This window comes from Rhamphochromis sp. 'chilingali', assembly GCF_963969265.1.
Source record: "Rhamphochromis sp. 'chilingali' genome assembly, chromosome: 15".
Lineage (NCBI taxonomy): Eukaryota > Metazoa > Chordata > Actinopteri > Cichliformes > Cichlidae > Rhamphochromis > Rhamphochromis sp. 'chilingali'.
In genome coordinates this window covers 26,304,398-26,313,844 of record NC_137942.1, presented here as the reverse complement: position 1 = coordinate 26,313,844, position 9,447 = coordinate 26,304,398, and the positions used below count along the sequence as shown (strand labels likewise).

At 40.4% G+C, this 9,447-nt stretch overlaps 1 long non-coding RNA gene across 1 annotated transcript; it reads left to right on the top strand.

The window, feature by feature from the left end:
• Positions 1-2,727: 2,727 nt before the first annotated feature.
• On the top strand, positions 2,728-3,418 carry LOC308412008. The gene is made up of 3 exons (XR_013974515.1): positions 2,728-2,775; positions 2,932-3,221; positions 3,331-3,418. It is a non-coding gene; the product is annotated as an uncharacterized lncRNA (long non-coding RNA).
• The last annotated feature ends 6,029 nt before the right edge of the window (positions 3,419-9,447 follow it).

Sequence of the window (9,447 nt, the reverse complement as noted above, 5' to 3'; positions counted from 1 at the left end):
AAAAACTACTTCCACAAACATTCAGCTTTGATATTAATGAGTTTTTTGGGTTCATTGAGAACATGGTTGTTGTTCAATAATAAAATTATTCCTCAAAAATACAACTTGCCTAATAATTCTGCACTCCCTGTAGTCATTCGTTTTTTTGTTTTTGTTTTTTAAACCATCTGGGTTCATGTTGCTTAAGCAAAAGTTCTTTTAGTGATGCAACAACAAAGCAGATACTGTATGCCATAAACAGTATAGAGTGAGAATGCATGTCAATGTTATTTAAAAAACACTATAAAAGGGTATGAATGTGTGTGTCAATGGGTGAATGAGGCATGTTTCATAAAGTGCTCTGAGTGTGCAAGTGGAGCAGAAAAGTGCTGTATAAAAAACAGACAATTTACATTTATGTATTATTATGTATTATATAATTGTCCCTTTTTGTTTTATTTAAAATCTTCTTTCAGATGTAACTGTTTTCTGTTTTCAAGACCGCAACAAAACGAATGTCAAAAACTGACCACAGGGCGATATATCAAACTAAAACGTCTTAAATCCATTTCTGAGGCTGGGACAGACAGTGCGTTGCATGTGGATTCATGAGCATGAGCCAACAAAAATGTCACCACAGACTAAGGCACTGCAAACTGACAGAGCATAACAGAGATTTTTATACAGACACCTTTTGGAAAGAAGTTATTACTGCAACAGATCTCTCTAGCGATTGACTTTGGAGCTGTACATAGCTGGTTCCACGGTAAAAGGGTGACACCTATTGGTGAAAGTGGGTAGTGCAGCGGGTTCAGTACAGTGAGTAGAAAGAGAGAATTTGCTACTCTCCGGGCCATTTATAAAATAAGCACAACTTATGAAATCCAGTAGTTTTCAAATACAATGAGCTGCTGTGATATGCTGTGGCAAATAAAACCACTTTTGCTCTGTTTTGACGTATTTTCGTATGATCATTACGCACCACTTTGATGGAGTAATTATGTGGATGCCTAAATATTAAAAAAGCCGCCATAACTGAGGTTGAACTGAAGGAAAAACTCACTAAAAACAATTATTACAGTGATTTTTAACAGTAGGTACAAAAATGCGTGATTTAACATGACAGGTTGCGTGGTTGCTATGCGTCTCCAGGTTCTATTTGCATTGCATCTTTTGGTATAGTTCAGACAGATTTCACTCGGCGTGTTGTGCAAAGCTACAAGGGATTTCTGCAAATTTCTGCAAAAGTAAGACAACTTTCTGCTCAAGACTTCTTGCAGCCTTACAAGTGTCCAACTCCCATGTCACGGAGGAAAGCGACCCAGCAACCATCATCCATCATGGAAAATGTGAGATTTTATGACCGTTTTCAATAAGTTTTGAATATTTACTCGACGGCCAGAAAGAGTTCACTTTGCAACAGGGCAACATGAAAATATAGACGACATAAATGTGGATAAAAAGCATTAAAAACGTGCCTGTGCACGTGGGAGTTATACCTGCATGTTAGACTGGTGCACTGTAGCTGTAAACGGGTAAACTGTGCATAAAGTCATTTAAACTAGTATGTTACCTATAATAACGTTTTCTTTTGTGTGTATTAAATGATCTTGTGGCAGACATGTCACCAAAGTTTGCAGCTGGGATAAAAATGTTCAGTTTTTGCTAATAAGTAGAGTATCTTACATCTCGAATTAACTCAAGTGCATAATGATCACCAGGCCTGTTTCTAGCTTTTTTTTTTTTTGGGGGGGGGGGGGGGGGGGGGGTGGGTGGGCTGTGCATGTTCCTGATTGGGGGCCTTTATTTTGTATTTAAAACTAAAATCAGGGAATAAAACAAGTAAACACTGAGACTTTATTCACTGTAGAAAAGCTAATCCCCAAAATGTTTATTTACAAATATGCAAGCAATGTTCTGCAGCATCATCTGAATTCTCAAATGTACACACACTGTCACATGTTTACAGGAGCCACATGTAACTGTGATCATCTTTAAAATCCTCAAAGCTTCTGCTTTTGGGCTTTTTTAACTAAAGTTTTAATCTCCTTCTTCATTGTGGCTTATGCTACAATTATTCACCTGATAAGACAGTCACCTCTGGGTAGAGGTCCCTCATTACACCACAGCCTAATGATGATCTTGAACTCATTACCCCCCACACACAAGGCAGGGCTCTCCTATTATTGCAGCTTGCTTTTCTTTATATCCTACATGTCATTTTAAACCATATAAGTGCCACACGTGACCAAGCTTGGCCAGTTACAAAGGTATTTTGTGCATCTGCATTGTTCAAAAACGGCAATAAGCAGCAATGATTATAACAGAAATTAGAGTTTAATACAACATGGACTTTGGTGTTTGTTTAGCTTATGCAAATTATTATTTGACATGTCATTTGGGGGTATGCAGCAGTGAAGCTCTAACACGACGAGCCCATAAGTTGACACGTCTTTTATTACACTGACCTTGATGCATTGTCCTGGTTTTAGTTCTTATGATTTTATGTGAACATGTTGGATATTTTTTGTCGTTACAATCACTGTGGACAAGTTATTCAACCGTGCGAGTGGTTTAAGTAGTTTATGGACATATGAAAGGGTTTGTTATTTTTTTAATGTTTCATGAACTACTAACTGATGTCTGCATTACTGTCATTTTTGTGTATACCTGCAGCTTACGGTGCCTGATCACCTCAAAGACCATAATTATTGTAAGAGAAACACTGCATGCCAGGCCCGTGATGCAAAGAAACCCAGAGCCAGCAGGAAACAACTGTGCTGCAGCAAGGACCAGGTTGGATGTGTAAAATTTCAGGAACAGAATCATTTGAGGGTTTTGGAGTTTGGACTTCATTGTGGTTCATCAAATTTATATTTTTGTCTTGTTTGAAAAAAAATGAGGTTGCTATTAACTACTGACATTCCCTTGTGTGCTTCTGACCTTTCCCAGGTTGTTAATTCAACCCAGAGGCCCCGGCGCCGTGACAGAACAGTCAGTCAGCCCCGGAAAAGGAAGCGAAGCCCAGCATCCAGTTCTTCCCGACCTCCAAAGACCTCAGTGCCTCCCTCTGCAATCTCACATGATGACCTGCCAGTGTCAAAATAATTGCCCCCCAGACCCGAGCCATGCAGTACTGACCACCAGCCAACCAGCTCCAGTGACAGCCCTTTAAAAATCCACAACCTCTCAGTGGAAGATTATCAGCGAGTCTACCATGAGGTGGTAGATAGCATGCTGACGTACGTTTGTCTCCAAATGTCCTGTCACTTTTTAAAATCGCCAGCTCTAAAATGGTTACAGTATGGTTTTTGACCACATGCATCATTTTGATTGAATTTCTTCTTGCAGGTCCAAGAATGGCCGCAAACGTCCCTACAGTTTAGAGCTGGGGAGAAGTATTAAACAAAAGCTGTGGGAGAGACTGAATCGTCCTATGGTGGAGACATCAACCAACGAGGACGGACTTGAAGAAATTGACATTGTGTATGGGCAAAAAGTCAAAATCCCACAATATGATTTTCTGTAAATAGTTCACATGTGACTTTGATTAAAATGTAATTTCTGCACAAGTTTGTGTTTCTGTGTATTATAGATATATTCCACTGTGTGTTTGGACAACTGTTTAAGGTCACTGCTGAGAAAATTCATAAAACCTTCATAGGACTTTTATTTTGAAAAAGCAATTCAATTCAATTCAATTTTATTTATATAGCGCCAAATCACAACATAAGTCGCCTCAAGGCGCTTCATAGATACAGAGAAAAACCCAACAATCATATGACCCCCTATGAGCAAGCACTTTGGCAACAGTGGGAAGGAAAAAACTCCCTTTTAACAGGAAGAAACCTCCGGCAGAACCAGGCTCAGGGAGGGGCGGCCATCTGCTGTGACCGGTTGGGGTGAGAGAAGGAAGACAGGATAAAAGACATGCTGTGGAAGAGAGACAGAGGTTAATAACAGATATGATTCAATGCAGAGAGGTCTGTTAATACATAGTGAGCAAGAAAGGTGACTGGAAAGGAAAAACTCAATGCATAATGGGAATCCCCCGGCAGCCTACGTCTATTGCAGCATAACTAAGGGAGGATTCAGGGTCACCTGGTCCAGCCCTAACTATATGCTTTAGCAAAAAGGAAAGTTTTAAGCCTAATCTTGAAAGTAGAGATAGTGTCTGTCTCCTGAATCCAAACTGGAAGCTGGTTCCACAGAAGAGGGGCCTGAAAACTGAAGGCTCTGCCTCCCATTCTACTTTTAAATACTCTAGGAACAACAAGTAGGCCTGCAGAGCGAGAGCGAAGTGCTCTAATAGGGTGATATGGTACTACAAGGTCATTAAGATAAGATGGGGCCTGATTATTCAAGACCTTGTATGTGAGGAGCAGGATTTTGAATTCAATTCTGGATTTAACAGGAAGCCAATGAAGGGAAGCCAAAACAGGAGAAATATGTTCTCTCTTTCTAGTCCCTGTCAGGACTCTTGCTGCAGCATTTTGGATTAGCTGAAGGCTTTTCAGTGAGTTTTTTGGACATCCTGATAATAATGAATTACAGTAGTCCAGCCTGGAAGTAATAAATGCATGAACTAGTTTTTCAGCGTCACTCTGAGACAGGATATTTCTAATTTTAGAGATGTTGCGCAAATGGAAGAACACAGTCTTACATATTTGTTTAATATGTGCATTGAAGGACATGTCCTGGTCAAAAATGACTCCAAGGTTCCTCACAGCGTTACTGGAGGCCAAGGTAATGCCATCCAGAGTAAGAATCTGGTTAGATACCATATTTCTAGGCCTTTCAGGGCCGAGTACAATAACCTCAGTTTGATCTGAATTAAGAAGCAGAAAGTTAGCGGCCATCCAGGTCTTTATGTCTTTAAGACATTCCTGCAGTTTAACTAATTGGTGTGTGTTATCTGGCTTCATGGACAGATAGAGCTGGGTGTCATCCGCATAGCAGTGAAAATGTATGCTATGTCTTCTAATGATACTGCCTAAGGGAAGCATGTATAGTGTAAACAGAATTGGTCCTAGCACTGAACCCTGTGGAACTCCATAATTAACCTCAGTGTGTGAAGAGGACTCTCCATTTACATGAACAAATTGGAGTCTATTAGATAGATATGATACAAACCACTGCAGTGCAGTACCTGTAATACCTACAGCATGTTCTAATCGCTCTAATAGGATATTATGGTCGACAGTATCGAATGCTGCACTAAGGTCTAGCAGGACAAGCACAGAGATGAGTCCACTGTCAGAGGCCATAAGAAGATCATTTGTAACCTTCACTAAAGCTGTTTCTGTGCTGTGATGAGCTCTGAAACCTGACTGAAACTCTTCAAATAAACCATTCCTCTGCAGATGATCTGTTAGCTGTTTGACAACTACTCTTTCAAGGATTTTTGATATGAAAGGAAGGTTGGAGAGAAATCACTACTTAGAGCTGGGCGATAGAACGATAACGATATGTATCGCGATATAACTTTTACTCGATAGAGAAATTAAGCTATCGCGATAGACCTCGCCGCTCTTGTCCTCTTAAAAAAAAAAAAAAAAAAAAAAAAGGTCAGCCAATCCAAATCAAGTAGCGCAGAGCCGAACCAATCACAGCCGCAGTGTCACGTCGCGTCACTTGTTATGTACAGCACAAGTGCCAAGCCGCACGTGTGTTTGTTTGGGAAGCAGCCAGCGGGTAATGGAGCCAGCGCATAATGGAGGAAATGAGTGTGCCGACTAGAAAAATCAACCGAGCGTGACCGAAGAGAAAACAGATGATGGTTCCAATGCCGGAGACATTGTCGAACGGAAGAGCCAAAGAAGTTCCGTAGTGTGAAGGTATTTCGGCTATTTCAAGTCTGACAAAAAACAGAGTAGCGTGCACTGTAAATTGTGCCGAAAGCAAGTCTGGAAATACAATAAACTGGTGCATGCGTCACACTGTGCGCCACGTTATTGTTTCGGTGAAATGAATTTCTACAATACTGTTACTGTTAATTCTACTCTCTGCAGTGTTTAAATGCTTACACATACACACAGTTACTGTCCGTCCACACATACGACTCGGTTCTGCTTCTATGCCGCAGCTTTGTTTACTTTTTCCCACCGAGGCTTCTAGACTTCTGATTGGCCAACATTTCTGCACGGTTAGGAATCTAGCGCCACCTGCTGCTTTGGCATGTTCATAGCAGCGTTTTCCTTCATTTCTCCCTTTATGTGCGGACGGGATTATTTTTTAAAACGAAAACGGAAAATCTCAGTTTTCAAAAATACCCGTGTACGTGTGGACGTAGCCTCAGTCTCTGACTGGAAGCGCTAATTCGTCATTCGGCTTTTGTCAGACTAAAGTAACTGTTAAAACTGTTTGAAAAGCTAAGCTATACAACAAGGAGAGATTGAGAATTTCCTTTTAGTTCTCAGTTTATTTGATACTGACAAAAGTTAGTCAGTTAGTCAGTTTTGTCTGTTCTTCTGTAAAACAAACTAAGATTTATTTTTAGAATTAATACTTTATTTCTAAGTGGAATTGACAATTTAGTCTGTTTCATTTGTTCTATTTTGAAACTTAAACGCTTTAGCGGCTGTCTTTTGTGTAGTTTGCAATATTTGCCTTTATTTATCTGAAAAAGTCTCATGTTCCTTAAGTACATCTACCCTGTTGAACTTATTATGGGAAATAAATATTTAAATAAAAACAAGCTTCTGATTATTTCACATTTTACTTGTGAGCAACGGCACATTTAAATCTTACAAATATAGTTATTTGGCTCATATCGTGATAGATATCGTTATCGCCTGAAATGAAAAAAACATATCGTGATATGAAAAAATCTCATATCGCCCAGCTCTAGTGAAAAGACTAAAGCGCGAGGTGTCAGGTAAAGGTGATGAGTGTCTCAGCACATACAACAGGATAGAATTAAATTATGTTAAAGGATCCACCAGCTCATTCACGTTTGATTTGTGTGACGTCATTAAGTGTGCAGGAGCTAGTAGCAGCTGGAGAGCATATGATGTGTGGGTCTGAAATCACCCTATGATATGCTCCAGTCATGTTTATTGGAGCCCCTCCTGGGGCAAACACATCCATACATACACAGCAGGTCAGTGGTGCTCCTGGGAAAATGTGGTAGGTTGGACAGGAGTAGGATGGCAGTCACATGTCCCGGAAGGCCTGCAAGGAATAGTAATTCAAAGGGTTTATTCTGTTTTTCATAACCCTGTCACCATCTTCTTAGGTCCATGGAATATACTGCCTAAAGCCGAGAGCCCGGGAGGCGTATTCTATCTGGTAATCGGGGTGGACGTGTCAGGAACAGATTCGTTTGGGGTAATTAGGGTACACTTAGTTTACCCCAAAGCCTGAGTTGCACTTAAAAACTCAATGACAAATCTAACTGATAAACTAATAATCTCGGCACCAAACACGATAGGGCAAGCAGAGAATGCCAATTCATTTATGCCAAAACAAGATAACTATACATGTTTCAAGTTTTCTAAAGATAATGTAAAGTACCAAGTGGGAGAAATCGACCCTACTTGGTGTGCCGTCACACCCACCGGAAGAACCACGAATAATGTGAGTGACCCGAGCACATTAATTAGAACATGGACAAGAAGTGGGTTGTATTATTATTGTGGGCAAAGCACCCTTTTGGTTCGTGTCCCAATGGGAAGCGTAGGGACCCCGGAGCGGTCGTTCCGGTGTTCCAGTGTCCATTGAGGAACTTAGATGCCATAGAGTGGGCTGAGGAGTGATACAACACGAGGTGTGGTGACATTTCTTTTGGAATGTCAAAAGAGGGAATGTGGAGATACAGAAATTCTTTCATTGCTGCCATATAATCTGTATCATTATAATTGCATTAATAACATTCTTTACAGCATTATTTCATTTAATATTTCTTACAGTATTGATATTGCATTTGAGGATCCTTTTATTATGTTTACTTTTATTACAGGTACAGCCAGAAGTATTTTATACACATTGCATAAATATTTGTGCTCATTCAGAGTTGTTGCATTAGTCTACAGAGGGTCTCAAGCTCTGTCTGGCTTAGTGCATAAAAGGATAACTGCAATGCATGCTTACAGTACATATAATACATATAATCTAGGAATGTATCCGGCCTGAGGCCTTAACTCATTTGGTGTCTTACTATATTTTATTCTACTTGGTAACAGACGATCAGAGTCAATAATTAGCCTCAGAGACCCTGAGGGCTTGAAGTTTATTACCTTGTATGGAAGGTGTTATCGAAAAGAGAAGTTCTATGTCTGCTTATAGCTATTAAAAATGTACGATTAACGGTGACTAATGTCACGGGGGGGCGTGTACCCCACTGCTTTATAAGTATCCACAACATGTATTTTGGTCAGAGGACTAGTGATGTGCGATACCACTGATTTCCTTTCCGATCCGATACCAAGTAATATTCAGGGTGGTATCGACGATACTGATCCGATACCGATACTTTGTACAAAACGGATTTTATTTATTGTATCTCAAATTATAGCGTCATAATGATTACAGGACATCAGAATACCTTCTTCTTATCACTTAATAATGCAGAGTTCATCATATAGAAATAAAAAAACTAAAGTTGTGTGCTATTTGAACACCTTGCCTGCCTGGAGGACTAAAGGACTCCGTGAGAGACTCTCACCCTAGCAGCACCTGTCCCTCTCCTCCTCTTCAGTTCGCCTCAACATACGCTCGTCATATTTTGTGATATGATTTACTCTGAGGTGTTTGACAAGGTTAGTGATGTTGCCACAACCATACATGCCAACCCTCCCGATTTTTCCGGGAGAATCCCACCTTTCTCCAGATTTTCCACCCGGACAACAAAGTTGAAAAACCATATCGCAGAATTCATAGCGCGGCCCAGCCAATTCCAGTTTCCAACAATGACGGCAGCGACTTAGTTTTAATATCACTCTTATTTCTCTTTCTGGGTCGCAAAAAAACTTTTAACATATTTTCAGGTGAGAATGTAGCTGTGTAAACTTCAAATATCTGAGCCGACCGACACATCGTCTTCAAACCCCCGCGGTCTTTCACCACTCGGGTTAAACATGATGTACAAGTCACTTTGATAACTTAAAAATGTTCTTGTTTGGCTTTTTCAGTGTTTTATTTGTTCGTGAGTAAATCGGTTTGGCTGAGATTAAAGTTATTAGATTAGATTAAATTAAATTAAACTTTATTATTCCCTCGGGAGGGTTCCTCCGGGGTTTTCACACAGCTGAATAAACGTCAAACAGAAAACTGATTAAACAGAAGAGTTTACGTCAGTGTCCGGTTATATTTTAGACAGCAAGGAGCAGACGGCAGAGTTTCACTCCACCGAGGGAGCTCGTGACGTACTACCCGGCTTTCTTTAGACCGCGAAGGCCGGTCCTCAGGTGGAAGCAGCCTCTGAATTTGGACACCCCCGCTGTTTCCGGGCCGGCCAATAATAACGGT